The sequence below is a fragment of the Lissotriton vulgaris genome, chromosome 1_1, assembly GCF_964263255.1.
Source record: "Lissotriton vulgaris chromosome 1_1, aLisVul1.2, whole genome shotgun sequence".
Taxonomy (NCBI): Eukaryota; Metazoa; Chordata; class Amphibia; order Caudata; family Salamandridae; genus Lissotriton; species Lissotriton vulgaris.
Genome location: NC_141685.1, coordinates 1,491,886,356 through 1,491,906,994, shown reverse-complemented (window position 1 = coordinate 1,491,906,994; position 20,639 = coordinate 1,491,886,356). Strand labels below are relative to the sequence as shown.

The following is a 20,639-nucleotide window of genomic DNA, read 5'->3' as shown; positions in this document are numbered from 1 at the left end:
GAGCATGTCAACCCGGAAGTTAACAGACTTGTTAACATGTCTCTTTGGGAGGCTTACGTCCAGGCAGCCTGGAAACAGGCAAACATTCTACCTCTATTAAAAAAGCCTTCACCCCATGAGCCCAGGAAGCTAACGCCCCATCTCTTTTTCCAAGTCTGGCAAAATGATGTGAAAAAGTGGTCAATAAACAATTGACTGAATTAATTGAAAGTGGGGGGCTATTGCACCCGGCTCAGTCAGGGCCAGGGCTTCGCATAGCATCGAGGAGGCGTTGGTGGAAGTTTCAGAGGCCATTCGAGACAGTTTGTATGCTGGTGAGAGGGCAGCCTTGATTTTGATTCACCTCTCTGCAGCATTCAACCCTGTCCCTCATTCGCTGCTGCTTACCCAACTTGCGGAAATTGGCATTTCTGGCACCGCTTAGTGCTGGCTAATATCCTTTTTGGAGGGCCGGTTGCAACAGGTATGGCTCCCCCCTCTCCTCATCCTCACCTCAGCAGGCGTCTACGGGGGTCCGACAGGGGTCCTCCTTAGGCCCCCATCATTTTAACATTGATGTCACTCCCTTGGTCCAATTGGCGGTGGACCAGGAGGCCAAAATCAATGCGTATGCGGACGACACCTAGCTCTTGTTCACCTGGGGAAAAAATGAGTGTTCCACCTCCTCTGCTAAGACCTGTCTGACCAAAGTCTTGCAGTGGTTGGCCTCTGCACAACTTAAATGTAATGAGGAGAAATCCGAAATCCTCCTGTCTGGAAAGTTCCCTCCTTTGTTTCGAGAAACACTCAGGCCATCTGATTTCACCATGCTAGCCTCAACAGGGCAACCCACTAAAAACCTTGGGGTTTGGTTTGAGGACAATCTTACGTTCACCACCCAGATTAAGAAGCTAACTGGGAATTCCTTTGGGCTACTCAAAACCCTTCAGCAATTCCTTCCACTTCTTCCTAAGGCCACTAAAGAAACAGTCAACAGAGCCCTGATCTTATACCGCTTGGATTATGCCAATGCCTTATATGTTGGCATCCCTGAATATCTGCTCAACAAGCTGCAGGTTGTTCAGAATGCGGCAGTCAGGCTCCTTCTTAACGTCCCCGTCAGATCCAGTGTGAGACAGCATCTGTGAGCCCTACACTGGCTGCCCGTTGCTGAATGGTTTAAATTAAAGTCTTTAGTTATCGTTCACCGTGCTCTGCACTCCTTAGGCCCTAGCTATTTACAAAAGCGCTTCTCTTTTTATACACCTACTAGACATCTGCGTTCCTCCACACAACTCATGGCTCACGTTCCTCGCTTCCGGAGGCAAAGGCTGGGGGGTATTTCCCCTGCCCTGAATGCTGCCTTAGCCTGGAATTCTCTGCTGGTCACTCTACGGAGCATTGAGGACCCAATTCTGTTCAAGAAAAACCTAAAAACATTTCTCTTTGCTTAATTTCATCTCTGTACTCCTTAAAGGCTCATGCAGGGACACTCCTCTGGGTATCTGTGCCCGCTTTAAATAAAAATTGCATAACCTTACAAAACAATTGTTGCCCACCACCAAACTTCTTTGATTTTCTAAGATGCATAAATATGGGGAAATGAATGTTATACCAACGATGAGTGAAAAAGTAGTCACCACAAATGCACACGGAGAGTGAGTTAGCGGATTAGAGACTCACTTCAGATCAGAGTGGAATTTAATTGGACAAGAGGATCAACGTTGAAAGACTAAAATAAAGTTTTCCTATAAACTATTTGCTACGAGACGCCATTCACTGAGAGGGGAATAATCCAAGTATGCAGATCGAAGAAGCTCTATACCAGACAGCCATGTCTGTGTAGGTAATTTACATTTCTAGAGTTTTTGTATCAGGCCATGAACTAAAGCAGGAATATATGTAAAGTAAGACGGGACCACACGCACGTCCTATAAATAGATTTGTAGATGTCATCAAGCCACATTAGGTATCAGGAATGTCCAATGCGTGTTCAGGAGGGCCAGATCAATGACAGATTTTCAGGGCAACTACTATGTAAATAACTTCTATTTAGATGTTAAGTCTATTATTTTAGCAGTGTCAAAATCATGACAAGCAGTCATCGAGGCGGCTCCAAAGTGCTACTTAAGACACCCCTAAATTTACCAATCACACGCACATTCCAGAGGAACAGTAGGAAAGCTCAAACCAGCTAATGTCTTACAAGAAAATACCATAAACTTGACACGTTTAATCCAGACGCATCACAATCCCTCCCAAAGGCCTCAAGAGATATATGGGTTAAGATTGTTTCTATTCAGCATAGCTTTACCTTCAAAAGAAACATATACGGCAGATAATATTTAGTCTGTATAGGATAACCGTTGCAAAGGTTAAACCCATTTCAAGAACATCTGATCATTCGCAGGTCGGGACCAACCACCACGTGTGCAATTTGTTAAGCGAGTTAACCTACACAGCGTCTATATAGTTAAAACATAAAAATTGCATTTCCGTCATTGGGATTCATCCCATTAGTTAACTTTTTTTGAGAACTGATCATATTTATGTTTTTCAGCTGGTGGGGCTAAATTTAGAAACTGCGGAAGCAGTGGTTTTTGTTTTGTGCCAAGAATCAGGACTCCTGCCAGGTTCCTCCTAACTCTTCAAGGACTACCACTGTCAGCCAACATCCCTAAAACTATCCGGCGCTTAATTAATCTTCAAGAAAACCCACACATCAAGTAATCCGAACCATGAATTTACAGGGGCTTGCAATAAAGTTCAACCTCTCCCATTTTACAAAGATCCTGCAAACTGCAATGCTGCTATAAAAAAAGCAAAGTATACATTCTACACACTTTAAATGCATTTCCAGTCTGAAGGACAAGTAAACCTAAGTTTTTGGCCGGAAGAATTTGGAGAGCCAGGGAGAAGGAACTCATCTCCTTTAACCATTTACTGCTTCATTAGTAACCCATCAACCACAAGCTAATGTCAAACACGAGTGAGTGCAGAACATATGTGCAGAGATGTAAGGCATGGGCTCTAGCCCAGGGCCCCAGAATTTGGGAGGACGGGGGCGGCGAAAGGGACAGCTTTGTTCTGCAGATAATCTTTCCCTAATGACCTTGAATAATTCTTAACCAGATTGTTTTAAATACCGTTTCCTTTAATTTATTGTTAATGTGTATTATGTGAGAGTATTACAGACATTTTGCAGAAAAATGTTGTGTTTGCTTCATGCAACAACCATTAAAAATGTTTTAGATCAAAATAGGACCTTGTGCGATATAGCAGGGTACTGCAGAGATTATTTGTAGTACTGTTGCTGCTGTGTTATACAATATTGAAAACACGTCACTATCCCTGAATGAATATTAGATGTAAACACACATAGAATTTGGAGCAGTGTGCCAGTGCACGGCCCTGCGTACGAGACACAAGCAACAGCCTAAAATATCAGTTGGCGAGGTCTCCAGTCTAGCAAACCTCGCTTCCGTCTGGGCACAGGCAAACTTAAATTGGCAATTCTCAAATCTGAATTAACCTCATGACATCACTATCAATGCCAGCAATAGAACTATGGAACTGCCATCCTGCAAACATTAATCTACTGAAAAATTATTGAAATTGCAGAAAAATAACCGCTCCCAACTGCAGCAATCCTCCACTGCCATGCACAGACACATCCCACTCTGATAAAGAGCTCCACTGAATGAACCAGTCCGCGTCCACTGGGGTGCACACCCCTCCTAACCCGTCAGAGTCAAGATGTGACTGGACTAACCCAGCCTCTTCTTTCCAAACACCGGAACCACTATAAGGATCCTATTTTCCAGGCCTCACCACCTACTCCAAACATCACTCATTTATAAAACACTCTAAATGTAAATGTTAAACAACAATGCTGCGTTTTGGAACCGCGACAAATGTAAACAAATTCATTTTCACTGGATCAACGGTTCGCTGCCATTGTACCAGCTGTAAAACCCTATATATCCTTTAAGTATACCGTACACAGAGATATACGAAATATTAATACAGTTCTAACACAATCGCCCCATCTCAAATATTGTGGCACATACCAAGACGCACCGCAAAGGAATTCTGTTCAGGTGATTACTGTAAAATGAAAGTTTGTGGTCCTTGCCAAAAATATTTGCTTACAAATCCAAGTTTAATCTAGATTTAGAGGATGCTACCCAATAGATAAGTGCTTCATGGTGATGCACCCAAGCGATAATCTTGTTTACGACATGTTCAAATAAACCATAAAGGTAAGAAACCCAATATTTGACATGTTGGATACAAATTTAAACCAAGTAGTTGCACACACCATTTCTGAACAATAATCATCTGCAAAGTTTCGGACAAAGCACTATCAACGACAAAGAACAGTTTTACATACAGCAGTTGTCCAATCGAACTGCTATTTATTGTATCGATCTCCAACGGAGATGAAAAGTTAAATGAAGCTTTCTGGGATCTGACCCTGTCAATTAAACAAGTGAGAATAAAGTACTGAACGCAGTGAACTATCTTACATGAAGTGCCTGTATAGGATATGATGGAATAGGGACATAAACAGAGTATCTGTCATTTCATTAATTTCAGACTCCTGTAATCTTACATTCTGCAACACATACATCTTTACATACATAATACTACGGTTAAAAAACCATTGAATATCAGTCTATTTAAACACGAGGTATTAGTCTGCTTTTCAACGTTCCCAACAGAACCAGTAAACCGCCGTTTGCCAAAAATCGCACAATATGGTCAAGCAGGGACTGTGGAAATGTGCCACAGTTGCCCTGTGTAGGCACTCGACAACAGTATCTCCTCCTCCAATGTGTGCTATTTTTAATGAAATGGCGTTACATTTCTGTATGAAGGCCACTCCGATCCAAAAATGCAAGTCATGGATAATGCGGTTTTGACACTTGCAGGATGCTTTCTGGTCTGTGGTTAACTGCACGTCCACACCGAAGTTTGCACTTAAAGGCCTTACATGGAAGTAAAAAGACAATTTTGGTCAACAGTGAAGTATATCTTACTCAAAACGTTGTCTGGGTTAAATTCGCAAATGATTTACTTACCGAGTCAAGGCACAACTGGGGGTTGCTTGCAGAGAAACTGGTTTTGAAAAACGCCTTTTCCCATCTCAGACAACTGCAAAAAAAAAGCACATGCTCAAACAAACTGTTAACAAGAACATCTTATATGTTAGAGGCATCTGGACACTAGCAAGCATAGGTTACTGAGCTACAAAGTAGATTGTTTTGCAAGTGTGGAATACACAGAACCAGCTAATGTGCGCTACAAGGTTAATGCATTACATGATTGGATTCCTAGAGTGTAAACCATTTGCCGACGAATTAAACAAAGACATTCTGTAGCATGAACATTTGGGTCCAGAATGACACTTGCATGATCTACTTACTACATTTCGTAGGAAACCTACACCACAGGCAACTTAGTGAAACAAATAACACAATGCACTCTTGTACAGGGTTTGTTTTTTCTGCAGAGTTTTATATAGCGCGAAGTTGACCCGTATCGGGTATCAGAGCACTTTACGTAGCACCAGTTACGTTACATGAAGACACACATTCATTTTTGTACGCACGGGGAGATTAAGTAGTTTGCCCAGAATCACAGGATGTTTAGAGTCGTTACCGAGACTCGAACCCAGATCCCCAGGTCCGAGGTCGAGTGCCCTAGCCGTTAGGAACACACCATGACCTCCTTGGTATTGCAGAGGGACACTCACACCATACTAACAAGACAATCTCACAACAGACATATGAATCACCCAGGAACAAGCTGTCAAAAGTAAACAATTGGAATAAGTTTACATAAAAGGCGGTTACTATGTAAAATCTATTCAACATTTTCTTTTAATAAAGAACCGTGCGGAATGCATCGCCCAACTGCTTTAAGGCACTAAGAAAGCCGAAAGATGGTGAAGTGGTAGTAGACGGGAAAAGCCTCATGAAAGAGTACCTTGCCTTTGCTTTTCTAAAATATTTGTACTGTTGGTGTATGGTTTAGTAGTGTAAAGCTAATGCTTCTTTGAAATGCAATGCAACAGTCAGAGCAACAGCTTCGCAAAGTGCACCCCTTCGTACACTGCACAATAGCTGCATATTGGCACGCAAATGAAGTGACAAACTTTGACCAGATAAATGCATTTGACCCAAAAAATCGAAAGCAATCCTTTAACAAGCATTTGCAATGCAGTAGGTCTCGCATTAGGAAAGTGTGAGCTATTAGTATTGTAACTGACATTTTTTTTAATATGTGTTGGCTTTGAAAATATATAAATTAATGGCATTGTTATTTACAAAGCCAATAGCTTACACTTTCCTAATGCGAGTCCTATTGGGTATTGCAATGCTTGTTGGTAGCAAGCAAGGACAGTGCTGTTGTGGTGCAGAGTGATGATGTGGTGGTGCCCCCCCGAGTGATGTGAGGGTGGGTGAGGGTGAGTGATGTGAGGGTGGGTGAGGGTGAGTGATGTGAGGGTGGGTGAGGGAGAGTGATGTGAGGGTGCGTGAGGGAGAGTGATGTGAGGGTGCGTGAGGGTGAGTGATGTGAGGGTGCGTGAGGGTGAGTGATGTGAGGGTGCGTGAGGGTGAGTGATGTGAGGGTGCATGAGGGTGAGGGGGTGTGAGGGTGAGGGGGTGTGAGGGTGAAGGGGTGTGAGGGTGAAGGGGTGTGAGGGTGAAGGGGTGTGAGGGTGAAGGGGTGTGAGGGTGAAGGGGTGTGAGGGTGAAGGGGTGTGAGGGTGAAGGGGTGTGAGGGTGAAGGGGTGTGAGGGTGAAGGGGTGTGAGGGTGAAGGGGTGTGAGGGTGAAGGGGTGTGAGGGTGAAGGGGTGTGGGTGTGAGGGTGAGGGGGTGTGAGGGGTGAGGGGGTGTGAGGGGTGTGAGGGTGAGGGGGTGTGAGGGTGAGGGGATGTGAGGGTGAGGGGATGTGAGGGTGAGGGGGTGTGAGGGTGAGGGGGTGTGAGGGTGAGGGGGGTGTGAGGGAGAGGGGGTGTGAGGGTGAGGGGGCTGTGAGGGTGAGGGGGCTGTGAGGGTGAGGGGGCTGTGAGGGTGAGGGGGGCTGTGAGGGTGAGGGGGGGTGTGAGGGAGAGGGGGTGTGAGGGTGAGGGGGCTGTGAGGGTGAGGGGGGGTGAGGGTCCGAAGTAAATGGTGGCAGGGCAGACATAAGACAGAGAGAAGAGACTACGTGGTGACTGCGTTGGTCAGTTTCAGAATCAGGAGGGGCAGAGTCAGCACAGTCTGCGAGGGATTAACGTATCTAAAGGCAAAGCATAGCGGATGTAGCATTGCAGCTAGGAAGTCGAGTGTTTTCAAGCAGTGTCCTTAGAGAAATGGCAACACAGCAACAGCATTTGAGGAGCAAGGCTACTGTAAACAAGCACAGTAGGCTTTCACTTTCGTCCAGAAACAAGCTCTCAGCATTGCTGTGGCGGGGGGATGGGCGTGGGAGCGGCAGCCTTTGAAGTCTGATGCCGAGGCACAGACAAATGGTGGTGTGTTATGTGGCTGGCATTATGTGTGCTTGTGCATAGATCACATGAACTGTATGTGGAAAATTAATACGGTTTGGTAAACATTATCTGCGCCATCTTGCCTTCTCTCCCGATGCCACACTCTTTGTCGTGCACACCCGCCATTTTAGGTACCTTGGTCAGAACCACCCTCTGCACGCCACTGACCCCCACCACGGCTCTTCGCCCTCACAAGCACCCCCCACGCACTGGTCACCCCCGCTCTCTCGTGCATGGGCCATAAACCCTCCCCATCTGCGCGGCTCTGCCTCGGAATCCTATCCTGTTCCCAGCGCGACACCTCCCTTCATCCCTTTCATGGTCCCAGGTCCTTTGATACAAACCCCCTTTTCCTGTGTGCCCGTTTGTTTTCCTCGTTCCCAGACCACCACCTGGCCCTGCGGATACTGTTTATTGCCCCCCCCGTACAGTAGGAAGCTTCCCCCACTAAAGGACCCTCAAATTGATCAAAGCCCCCACCCTATGAGATCCGATCAACCCCACACATTCCGTGAATCGGCGGAATGTCCAGCTGCGCGATAATCATCACCTGTTGTGACCGGGGTGGGACTTCAACTGTAAATGTGTGTGGGAACGGGCCTGAAGGGGAGATTCCGAGGATATCCTTTCATACTTCAAAGCATTGCAAGAATGTGTTACATGCAATAAAGATCATAAACTTGTGTATAAGAGGCCAGGCCTCAGAGATGCGGTTAGAGCACCTCGTGACGATACTTGCTGTCCGAACTGATGTGTTTCTCCTCCGGAGAGAATAAAACTTCTGTTTCCTGCCTTCCAGTCTCCAGCGCCTGCCTCTGTGTTTGGTAAACTTGAGTGGGTATAGAGGCGGCTAATGCTGGGCAACTTCGGAAAAGGTCTTCTGCCTGTACCTTATTCAACACTGTATGCGATCCGCAGCCGTTTTGGTAGACTGTTCTTTTCCGCTTACTATAATCTCGCCGGAGCAATGCGCAAGCGCATTGGCTCAGGCGAGACCTAAAAAGGCTCAAAGGGGGCATCCTAACCACCTACAATGCGTCCTAGACTGCTTCAGGAGCTTAGAATGCAAAGACAAAGCAAGTATTGACAAACGTTTTGCAGGGACCGGAGTTGCACAGCGGTTGTGAGTAGATCACTGTAGTAACCACATTTAAGCCTCAGTCTTACAGATAACAAGTACAACAGCCAGAAGCTTTAGTGAGAAGCCCACTTCCGAATTGTAGGGTTTGAGTCCACCTCATGCCTTTCTTCCACCCCTCAAACCTTCCTGCATGTGTCTCACCCTCATGAGTCCTATCATCCCAGCTCAGCTTTCTCCCCTTGTCACAGTTTCCCTCTCTTTATTCTTTCTTCCATTTATGCCTCTCTCTCACCTTCGCTCAGACTTAAAGTTTGATGATAATCAATCAATCAAGACATTTGTAGAGTGTGCTACTCACCTGTGAGGGTCTCAAGGCGCTAAGGGGGTGGGGGGAGCAGCTACTGGCCGAACAGCCAGGTCTTGAGAAGTCTCCTGAAGGTCAGCAGGTCCTGGGTCTGCAGTAGGTGGGCGGGGAGGCTGTTCCACTTCTTGGCGGCGAGGTGGGAGAATGATCTGCCGCCGGTGGTCGTTCGGCGGATGCGTGGGACGGTGGCAAGGTTGGTGGAGCGAAGCTGGTGGTTCGGGGTGTAGAAAGATAGACGTTCGTTAAAATATGCCGGTGCGGCGTTGTGGAGTGCTTTTTGGGCATGGGTGAGGAGCTTGAAGGTGATCCTCTTGTTGACCGGGAGCCAGTGCAGGTCTCAGGTGGGTGGTGATGTGGCTATGGCGAAAGGGTCCGATGATGAGGCGTGCGGAGGAGTTTTGTATGCATTGGAGTCTCTTCTCGAGTGTGGCCGTGGTTCCTACGTAGAGGGCGTTGATGTAATCCAGCCTGCTGCTCATGAGTGCTTGGGTGACCGTCCTTCTGGTTTTGGTGGGGATCCATCTGTAGATCTTTCGGAGCATGCGGAGGGTGTTGAAGCAGGAGGAGGAGACGGCAGTAACTTGCCGGGTCATAAAGAGTGTGGAGTCCAGGACGAGACCCAGGTTGCGCACGTGGTTGGTGGGTGTCAGGGCAGCTCCCAGCGTGGCCGGCCACCAGGAGTCGTCCCATGAGGAGGGGGTGGATCGAGAATGAGGACCTCTATCTTGTCTGAGTTCAGCTTCAGCCGGCTGGTCTTCATCCAGTCTACGACCGCCTTCATTCCCTCGTGGAGGTTGGATTTGGCGGTGGCCGGGTTCTTGGTGAGGGAGAGGATCAGCTGGGTGTCGTCGGCAGAGGGGACTATGCTGAGGTGGTGTGCTCGGACGATGTTGGCAAGCGGTGCCATGTAGATGTTAAAAAGGGTCGGGCTGAGGGATGATCCTTGAGGTACGCTGAAGGTGATCATTGTTGCTTCGGATCGGAAAGGGGGAGGCGGACTCTCTGGGTTTTGCCCGTGAGGAAGGAGGTGATCCAGTCCAGGCTTTTGTCTTGGATCCCTGCGTCGCGGAGGGGTGTGCGCAGGATATGGTGGCAGACCGCGTTGAAGGCGACCGAGAGGTCCAGGAGGATGAGGGCCGAGGTTTCGTCACTGACCAGTATGGTTCGGATGTCGTCAGTAGCGGCGAAGATAAGAAATCAGTTCAGGTCCCCAAACATGATTTATGATTTGTAGCTGGGACTATGATGGCACTCTACCCCCACATTGGCAAATACCTTTCAGTTGACTCGTCTACCGAGTTTGAATCCCGCATACAAGAGTTCGATTACAGAAGGGGGTGGGGTTGGGGGGGGGTGGTATGGTTTTCTTTACACACTTTCAGCTCCTAATCTAAGATCCTTTCTGGTGCCAGGTGAAGGTACGGATAGGTTTCATCCTCCTCTTGAGAGACAAAGCACTGAGCAAGCAGAGCCTCGTGGGTGGTGCTCCTCGGAGGCAGGCCTGTAACCAGCAGCAAGCCCAGCAACAGCTAATCTCAAGCTCAGATGTACTGCTGTACCATAGAAGACAAACTACAGCAAGTCTAAAAACCTCATAATGACTGCAAAAAAAAACCAAATATGTGAACTTACATATCGCAAGGCCGCATCAACACGAAGTCATTTCAACATGATCAGCCACTCCAAGTTACCCACAGACCCATAAATCAAACTGGAAGCGGCTGAAATCTATGTAAGGGCCCATTGTTGACAAACACTGAAATCATTCAAGGAGGAGTATGTGGGCATCCTGGCAACACACACTGGCACAAACATACAAACATCTCACCCACTCACAGACAAGGGGTTAAGCAAAGTAGTTTTTGCATGCAGTCAACCGCGTAGGCCAGTGTTAGACGGAAATGAATGGGTTCCAAGTAAATGGCTAATATACTTTAATGAAATATATTATTATCCTCAAGTGTCTATGCGGCTCTAGCATCCTTGATACTGCTCGGTCTGTTTAGACATTCAGACGTAATGTATAATGGAATCCCCATCTAATGTCCTCAATGAGGTGGTAGTGTTCAAAGCTCAGATACCCGCACAAGTCTATGTCTGCCTGCTCCTTAAGGGCCACATTAAAAACTGACATTAATCAACATTTCCCATTACAGCAATATGTGGATCTCAAGGAGACACTCGTGTGCCTTTATTGCAGGTGCGAAATTACTTTAACGCTCTGAAATGGTTGATCTAGAATCAATTCTCTGACAAACAGTAAGGTAAAAAATATATATTGTACATATCCAAACCCTATAGCAAGCGTTTTCACCCCGAAAGCAGGGCAAGGATAGAGGGTATGTTGGTTTTGGCGTCATAACACCTAGATTTTAGTTTCAATAAAAAAGTTCAGATTGTTCATCCAACAGCAGCATCGCTTTTAAACAACTGAAAGATATATTTCACATTTTTTTTCAATAATCACAAACCGCCTCATCTTGCGACAATACATCATGACCAGCTTTGCATGCTGCGGGATAAATGAAGTTTAAAAGAGCATCCATCATGGTGGGATTTTGAATGCTACTGCAGCTATGCTTGCTTTGGGAATGCCTTCTTTCATCAGATCTTCCACATGGTATTCTAATTTTATAGTTTTTTGGAACAGGGACCAGCTTTTAACATTATCCTTTTAGAAGATTTAAACAGATCAATGCCGCTGCCAGTGCGACTATCATGGCCTTTGGCCATTACTATCCTGAACATAGCTAATAAATCAAGTTTCAAAAAAAGAACTTGGCAAGTATAGGGGAATAACTGGAATTACAAGCAACAGTTTCCAAAAAACTGAGGCAATGGGGTTGCAGCAATGAAGTCAAATGAAGCCAGACCGAATGAAATAAAAGCACTGCATGCTTACCATAGGAGATCGCATTCAAGGGTGGAATCAGGCTACTGTCAGAGGGACTGTCCTCAAAGAGGCGGCTCACAATCTTGAGGTGGTGTATGGCCCCACGCCTTACAGAATCCAGACCCTCTTTTTGACATTGCGCAGCCCTTATGGGGCCTTCCATGGTGGCAAGAGTAGTGGCCCAAGGTCCATTTCTAAATGCGAGAGCTTGCAGGGAGCTGTACCTGGCGGGGGACATTGACTGTCCACACTCGCACAAGTCAGCGTGTCTTTCTGGCCCTCTGAGCCAGGTCTTGTGCCCTCATCTGTCTGACACAGATCAGTCCTCGTGGGAATCCAACCTCAGAGGTCAGAGGTTAGTATGTCCATCTCCTACCCCGCTTAAAGTACTGCCTAATGTCTGAAAATTACGACTGCAGGTAGAGGTGAAATAACTCTGCACGTGAGAGTTATCACCCACTGTGGGATTTTGAGGGCCACAAACTCCACTGATATGGCTATAAAGGGCCAGGATAATTTATCACAATTCTATGTACTATTTGTACAGCCAACTGATGAGCGGCGTAGACTAGATAAATCACATCATTAAACATCGGCAAGTGAATGCAAGCATCCAACTTTGACCGTCTCCTCATCGATGCCAATGCTCCCTGGTGCTAATCAGTTTAAAAATAAAATCTTGTTTCTCTTCACAGCAAAACATCCATGCAAGGCGCCACCCTGAATCACAGAAAGTTATTGCACCTGCATTCCATCCTATCTACTGTAGAGTCCCTGAAGTGAGCTTTGCAATATCAACTACACCTGCTCGGGCACCACAGGATGCCAGCACAGCATCACACGACCAGGAGCATCAGCCCAGTTCTGCAACCCCATTCTGTACTCTTGGATGAGAGTTTGCAATTTAGATGCGAGTCAAAAGGCAGCCTCCATTCCTAAAACCCTGTCTTGAGCAGAATGTAGCTCTGAGCCAAAGAGGTCCAAGAAGGCATCCAATAAGAAAGCAACTAACCTGATCAGCACAACTGCTGAATCACTGCTGCCATTCATGCTGGTCCCAGCATCCCCGAGTTCGAAGTACAAACTAGGCCGTACCTGCTTTCATCAACCACTAAAAGGATAGTACATTTTGTGTGTCTGGTGGCACAGGCACTCACTGCCACCACCAAAGATCCAACATTGTGTGCAACATGCGATCCAAGCAAACAGGATAGTGGTTCATTTTCCCTGTTTTGGTGGCACATCTAGTCCCCATTTTAAAAGTAAAACCAAATCCACATGAGGGTTACTTTGCATTATTATACTTTTATCCCCCAGAAGGAGCAGCCATCTTTCGTAAAGGCCACCAATAAACTCGAACATATGCATTTTGGTCTCTTCTGAATGCAATAGATCTTTAACTCCAAGTGCTGGGAGAAGGGTCTTGTCCCTTGGTGCACAAAGCTGTTTTTTTATTTAAGATAACTACTTTCTATTTTGTATTTCAATTGCCTTTCCCCATTTACGGCATATACTATCCAAACCAGACTGGTCACATTGAGCCAAGAATCTGCTACTGACTTGGCACAGTGTATTCATTTTACTAGTCTGGGATTAGGTTTGAATTTAATGGTCCATTGAAATTTATCTGTAACACTCCCTTTTCCAAATTCTGAAGAGGAGCCGTCAACACGGTCACAAACAAAGAGGAGCATTGTATTCCCGACTCTGAAAAACTTTCTGCCCAGCTACACAAAGTAATTTTTCTTTTAGTCACCAAATGCAGGGTACTGGACTTTTAAGAGGCTCCATGGCCTGGTCTTCGGAAAAAATAAAGATAGCAGACACCCAAAGCGGTTAAAGAGAGGGAAAGAACGTGCGTGTGAGAAAGAAAGAAGAGCAACAAGGAATGATGGGGAAAAAAAGAGTACGCAAAAGAGCAGGACAGAGTAACAGCCTACTACATGTAGAGTGAGCACTTTAAAGGGTGTGCATCCCTGTGTTCAGGTGAGAATGTACTGCCCTCTTGCATCTGAACGTGGCATGTCCTTAGGCAACATTAATCAAACTAAATAAGTTATCATGCTCTATGTACTGTGATCTGCGGATAAACTGCTACAGAAAATCACCCCAAAGCGTACACTCCTCTAAACCCTGTTAATGCATTTGTCATTCCATAATTTTAATGGCTCCGCAGAAAAGTAATTAATAACAACTGAAAAATATAGTCCATTTGTGTCAAGACCAAAAAACTTCTGGCAGATATAATGCATGAGTATTACCAACTTTTATATTCTCTGTGTGATTACTTACGATCATTAAAAGGTAAATTCGTGAATGCTTATTGGGTTCCAACAGCCATTCCAGTCTATTCTTATTGGCTACCACAGCCATTCCAGTCTATTCTTATTGGCTACCACAGCCATTCCAGTCTATTCTTAGATTACTGAAGTATGCTAGGACCATGTATTTTATTATTTGACACCAGGAGGCCAAAATTGTATCACCGATACAAAAGGTGATGATGGACGGAGCGTTTGAGCAAATCAAACACTCACCCCCAGTCAACTGATCTGGGTTTAATCAATCACCATTCTTTAGCTCACTCAGCCACCCCAGTTCAGACATGGCCATATGCAAATCAGTCTGACCCTGTGCCTCATGGGAACAGTCCAGCCTGGCCAAGTGAGCAAGGGACTCACGACTGAGCATACCCTGCCAACTTAGGGCGAACAAAGCGATACAAAAGGTGATGAAAATTGTATCACCACCAAAATCCAGTGCGCTGGGCTGTGCCAATATGCATCGCTGAGTGAACCTGCTTGAAATGTACCCTTAAACCTCTATTTAAAATACTACAAGAACCCACTTTATACCACCTCACCCATCCCACGGGTGCTATCCACCAGTTTCACTAGAAGATACACAAGTTAATTAAACCAAAACGTGGCACGGAGAGTATGCTAAATCAGTTGTGCCTTCCACAAACACCCTACCTCCATTAACTCTACTGTGCAAGCTGATACACCAAAATTAATTCAATATAAATTTCAAGTATATAGCTTAAAATATTTTTAAACGTTAGCACAACTTAGTTCTTCACTGTAAGCAATGCTTTGGCCCGTGTTAAGCATTACCCAAATCCTGGATACTGGCATCAAGCATGAAGCACAGTGACCATTTCATACCACACTATATGTTTGTAAGGGGTATAATCGCAGTTATTTTAACAGCAAATAGACTTCAGGATGCAGTTTCCCTCAAACAACTGTACCTGCTCATGTAAAAGGAAGGCTGAAGGGGATCTTTAAGGTGATGACTCATTCAGAGAATAGAATATGCTTTGTTAATCCTACATTGTAATTTTGAGTAAATAGTCATTAATATTGGCTTCAATTATGTATTCAGATTCTGTAAACAAATACTGGACTGTTTCCTTCTAAAGGGCATTTCATGTGATCTATGCCAATACGTGGTTGGCCGTCGTGTCCTCCGGGCATAAACAATCTGCAGATTACAGAAAACCACAGCCCACAAAATCAAGACAATAATTAAAAGCTGACAAAGGGAATACAGTTGGCATCGTGTGCCAGAAAGATCATTTGTTTCGGTTTCACTTATGCTATTTGTAACTTGGAGCTCGTGCAACAGTTTTATAGCACTGTACAAAGAAGTGTAGGAAAGGGAAATCTAGTCAATATGCACAAGATCACACAAATGCAAAAACATCCAAAGTTCCAGCAAACCGAAAAAAAAAACTAACATTTTTCTTCCAAGACACTATAGCGTGGAATTCTTTGAACACTTCTGTCGTGCAACAGAGTGTGTGTGTGTGTGTGTGTATCCATAATATTCATACATCTACTCGCCAAGTAGAGTCTGACCCCATTCCGGTAGTTGGGTCTCCAAAGACATCAACCTAGCTCATAGTTTCATCTCTTCCTACCTCCTCCACAGAGAACATTAAAAAGCAATATAAACAAGATGAACGGTTTAATTTTTTATTACTATGCCTGCATGCATTAATTTTAATGCTCCTGCCAACCTTTAGTTACGCGGCACAGGATTTGACCTAGATTACCACTGTGAGCCTTCCGAGCACTTAGTCCTCCAAAGTATAATTCCCTTATGGTGGCACAGGTTCTAGAGGTGATCACCAGCGGGCCCACAGGAGCGCATTACACCATATACAAGAAATCTGGCACAAAGGACTTGCGCTCTCAACAATGAAGACACTTCTTTTAGGGCCCTTCAAGGTAACAAATCATATTGGCACAAAATGAGAAATTCTCCTACATCTTTAAAATTGAGTTAGGATAGAGGGATCATTACATAGCTCACGTGATGCCAACAGTAATCACACATTTTCCTGGCAATATAGTGTACAATATAAAGAAAAAAATGTTTTTTTTCTTTTTAAGAGGTGCATGGGGTTTCCTGTCAGCTGACTTTAAATGTCAGCTGCACCTTGGCAGACATGTATACTCTAGTTTTATTTAATGCTCGACTGGTGCTCTGTGCCACAGGCTGCAGCTGAAGAGGCAAATACTTCCACATTCCTATACCATCATTAAGAAAGGGATTATAGGTCCAGTGCAATCGACAACCAACAAACTGTGGACCAGCAACTGCACACAGCAGTTCAATGGAGGTAAAACGGGGAAACATGAAGCTAACATGCGCCAAACAAAACATGGAAGGGCCTACCAGCAGCTTGATTAGAAGAGTAATCTTGGGTGTCCTACGGGTCTTCAGGGGAGTGCATTTCTAGACCAGTCCCAAGGTAGAATTTAGGCCATTGAGAGGGTCTTTATTAAAACCTTTATATATCTGGGGGCCGGGAGTGCACAAATTAATGGTTTTCCGGCCTCCTGCATCAAATCATAAAAAAACACAACCAGAGGTGATGTAGTGGCTGATGAATCTGTCCATGGTACCATGAGACCACACCTCCTAATTCATAATTCCATGGGATCCAGGAGGTCTACATTTATTTATATATTTATTTATAGGGGATTTGAGATTATGCCAGGGTATTCAATTCCACAAGCAATGATGTATTTTTTCCCTTCTACTATCCTGTAACAAACATGTGCCAACAGCGAAACATTTGGCTCTGATACAAAGGCAAATATGTAGCAACTTTCTTTAGTAGAGTGCGCTGCAACTCGAGCAACCTTGTTAGTAGAAAGATAAGACAGTCCCTATGCATTGTTCAATTTCTATCACTCTTACCCCTTGTTGTCGAAGTTACTGTCGCTAACAATGTAGGGTTAGGAGTAGATCAAACTTTGTGTCAAAGCTTACTGGGACTCATGTGAGTGGATTAGTTACGGAAATCAATTGTGCAGGTTGATTTATTTTATTTGCTGGTGGGTGATTTCCTTTTGTTCTCTCAAAGACTTTAAACTCCACTGTATACTGATTTAAGTCATGGCAACAGTCAACATGGAGTATAACGGCCGAAATCTTGATCAAAATGCCAGCACAAGCAATTGTGCCACTAGCGCACTACTATAATCACATCCCTGTAAAACAGCATATATAGCTCTTCTGAGGATGCATTTTGCTTTCCCTCCCAGAAAGCTCCTTAGTAAGCGGTTAATACAGACTGATCAGCCATATTTGCCCCCTTCCTTTGACGTATGCTGCTCAGTGCGCCCCCCTCTGCATGAAGCAGAGGTTCAGCCTTCCCACTCATTAACCGAAAGGTAGTGTTGTTCTTTTCGGCTCCCCGCGACCCTGGTGAATGGCAAATGAACAGGCTCGTTCCCAACAGGCTCATGAATATTCAGAGAGCATGATTAACTGCCAACTTGAGAAGAAGCACGCGCACTGTAACAAAACAAGTGCAGACCTTACACAGAACCCCGAGAGTTCCACAGCACCTTCTCTTTTCCAATGTGCTAATTAAAACCGTACACGTGTTTTTCATGCCTCGAGAGCCTCCTCCGCATTGTTTCTGCCATTAATGGAAGGGAATACTGTAATAAAAGCTGCTGACGAAAACTGGAGAGAAAAAAAGTTGCCTAGGTTGGAAAAACGACGAAGCAAGAATTTCACTCTCTCCCAGTAACAACAAAAAACAGTAACAGTGTCCCATTTCAGGTAATGTTATCAATCAGCTAGGCACCTAATTGGGGCTGCGGGGGTAGATATTAACATAATTGGAAAGGTCAGTAATTTGAACACGATTGTGAGATGCATTATTTAAGAATTACAATTGAACATTCTCTGCAAAAACATGAAGTTACTTCTACATGGAATACCACTCGTCCAATGCAGATCCAGGGAGTTCAGAAAAGCGGGATGCATGCCAGATTTTCAAGATATTCACCCACTATGTACATGAGGCCCATTAAGCTACATTGTAAACTTTTCTATTAGGTGAAGATCCAGAAAAATTTGAAAAAATCCACGTCAATCAGACTACGTTCAGCAGCCCTTCTTTAAGAAGTAGCACTTCACTAGTAAATAAAAATCTAGCCTAAAGGACCCTCTAGGAAATCTACATTTCTGTATTCAAGAAGCATCATTTATACAATACACTTTCCTACATTGTTTTATCAACCAGACTCCAGTGATTCAGATGTGTGATTACTGTAATATTTAACTACAACAAAATAAAAGCTGGTTTTTACGCTTTGCTTAATACCACACTCCTAACATTTTTAAGCACTGTAAATATCGGGTGTGACTATTGTCCAATTTAACAGGACTCAAGTTAATGGCACTCAATTTACCACCCAGGAGTGGGCACAAAGCAGAGTTGTCTTTGTGGGTATTCAAATGCATAAACTGCAGGTCATGGTGTACCTCAGCAGCTAGAATCATTCACAGAACCACCCTCCCGGATCATAATGTGTCAAATAAATACGTAATGCAAGAAAGTGTTGACTAAAACCCTTCTGGGAAATGGGTTAACACCCCAGTAGACTGCACTTTATTTCTGTAATAAAAGAGAAGTACGCACTAACTGGTTATCAATAACTGGTATTAGTTGTTCAAATATAAACTTTGTATACAAAAGACACCTCAAAAATAGACTAATTGTGTAGGCATGGTAAACAGAAGATGTTGCCATCATGGATGCAACTGCTCCAGAAGGGTTACGCAAGTTCGCCATCTTACTATACACCACATATTTACCACAATTACTGCAGCAGCTGAATCGGAGATGCCTTTTAGTATAGCTACAGTGCTATTCAAAGAAATAAGCCTCTCACTCTACAACAACTCTGGCTACGATAGCAGCACAACTGTTTGCAAGAACAAGACCAAAGAGTTACAAAGCCTACCACTTGCTCAAGACATTAGTTGTACGCTCTGTTCTTTAACTGGCATAATGCAGAGGCCAGAAGTCCGAGTGATGACAATGAAACAAATGATTTATGGATGGAGGCATGGAACAAAAGAAATTTGATTAGACCGGTATGGATACCCATGAGCCTCCTAAGGGTGAAGCAAACTGATGGGGTAGTTAACAAAGGACTTTTATTGGAGATCTTGACTTTATTAAGTAGACAGAGTATTTTGGAGATAGTGCAGCAACGAGGAGTCTTTCAAGATCCAAATTCAGGAGGTACAGAATATCATAAATCAGAGGATGCCTTCCATGCAAGCTCCTACCCCCACAAACAGTTTATAAGTGCTCAAAGTGCACTTCAATAAGCTTTATCGGAGGAGATTACATGGTGCTTTTTGGATAGCAATTAGCTGCATTCATAAACCTTTTTTAAACTCAAATAGCTTATAAGCAAACATGTTTTTGAATGTATTCAATGATTCAAAAATGTATTCTAAAATATGTAACAAATGGCATTTATGAATGCCAAATTTAAGTCAGTGCACAGTTCATTAGCAATAGCATACTGTTCTTCCGCGTATAGTCTACTTAGTGATCCGTGCAATATACAAAGAGGAGTTTGGACACAGTTTTGACCTCTATAAATGATGCCATCAAAAAAGTACTTTTATTGATTTGCCAAATCTATGACTATGCATTTCTTGTTACACTGGACAACTCTTGTCTAAATGTTCTAAAAATACACAACTACCTAGAGAAATGGTGCGCTTATAAGAAGCTACTATCAGGCCTGTACTCTCTAATAATAGGCAAACTCTCTTCTAAGCCTACAAAAAGACTGCTACACAGGAATTGGCTTGCTGTCAAATGGATTTCAAGGACGACGTATGGTCGGAGATCCTGCAGAACCACAGCAGGTACCTGAGCAGAGCATGATTGGAAAATCTTGTTATTTCAAAATACTGTATGACTGGCACTGGTCACCCCACAAACTATACAAGACGTGCTTTGCACCATCTGGTCCTGCCCCATGGTTTCAGTTTTTTGGTCTGTCTGGTCTTCCTTAAACCTGGTTGGAGTGTTGCGTATTCGACCCTCCATGGACCTAGCTGTCTTGCATAACTGTCTTCATGACTTGAAAACACAAGAGAAGAGATGGCTAGCACGGTCTTTTGAGACAGCAAAACTTTGTATCCTGAGGGAATGGAAATCACCCATTGTATCAACCATGGTGGAATGGTCGGACTCGATGGCCACACTGGCTTCCTATGAAAGGATGATCTATAAACTGAATGGTCAAATGATGGCTATAGAGGCTAGTTGGACCTTTCTTCTCAAATACCGGTCAATATCAAGCGGACACTGAAAGGCATAGATGGTCACGGCTCGACCTAGGTTGCATCTCTTGAAACAGACTATGTTCATTTGTTGACTCCAGAGACTCTACATTAGAAGGATAGACATATATATTCTTAGGAATAGTTTTGTAGACA

General features: G+C 44.3%; 1 protein-coding gene across 3 annotated transcripts in view; it reads right to left on the bottom strand.

Moving 5' to 3' along the window:
• Positions 1 to 20,639, bottom strand: part of PLXNB2 (plexin B2) — a 629,238-nt gene that overhangs the window by 439,553 nt on the left and 169,046 nt on the right. For 2 of the 3 annotated variants that reach the window (XM_086967392.1, XM_086967394.1), the window contains exon 2: positions 5,064 to 5,136. The exons of the other annotated variant lie outside the window; for it this stretch is intronic. The gene's annotated coding sequence lies outside the window, so the exon portion shown is untranslated. The remainder of the gene's footprint in view (positions 1 to 5,063; positions 5,137 to 20,639) is intronic. 3 annotated transcript variants of the gene reach the window in all.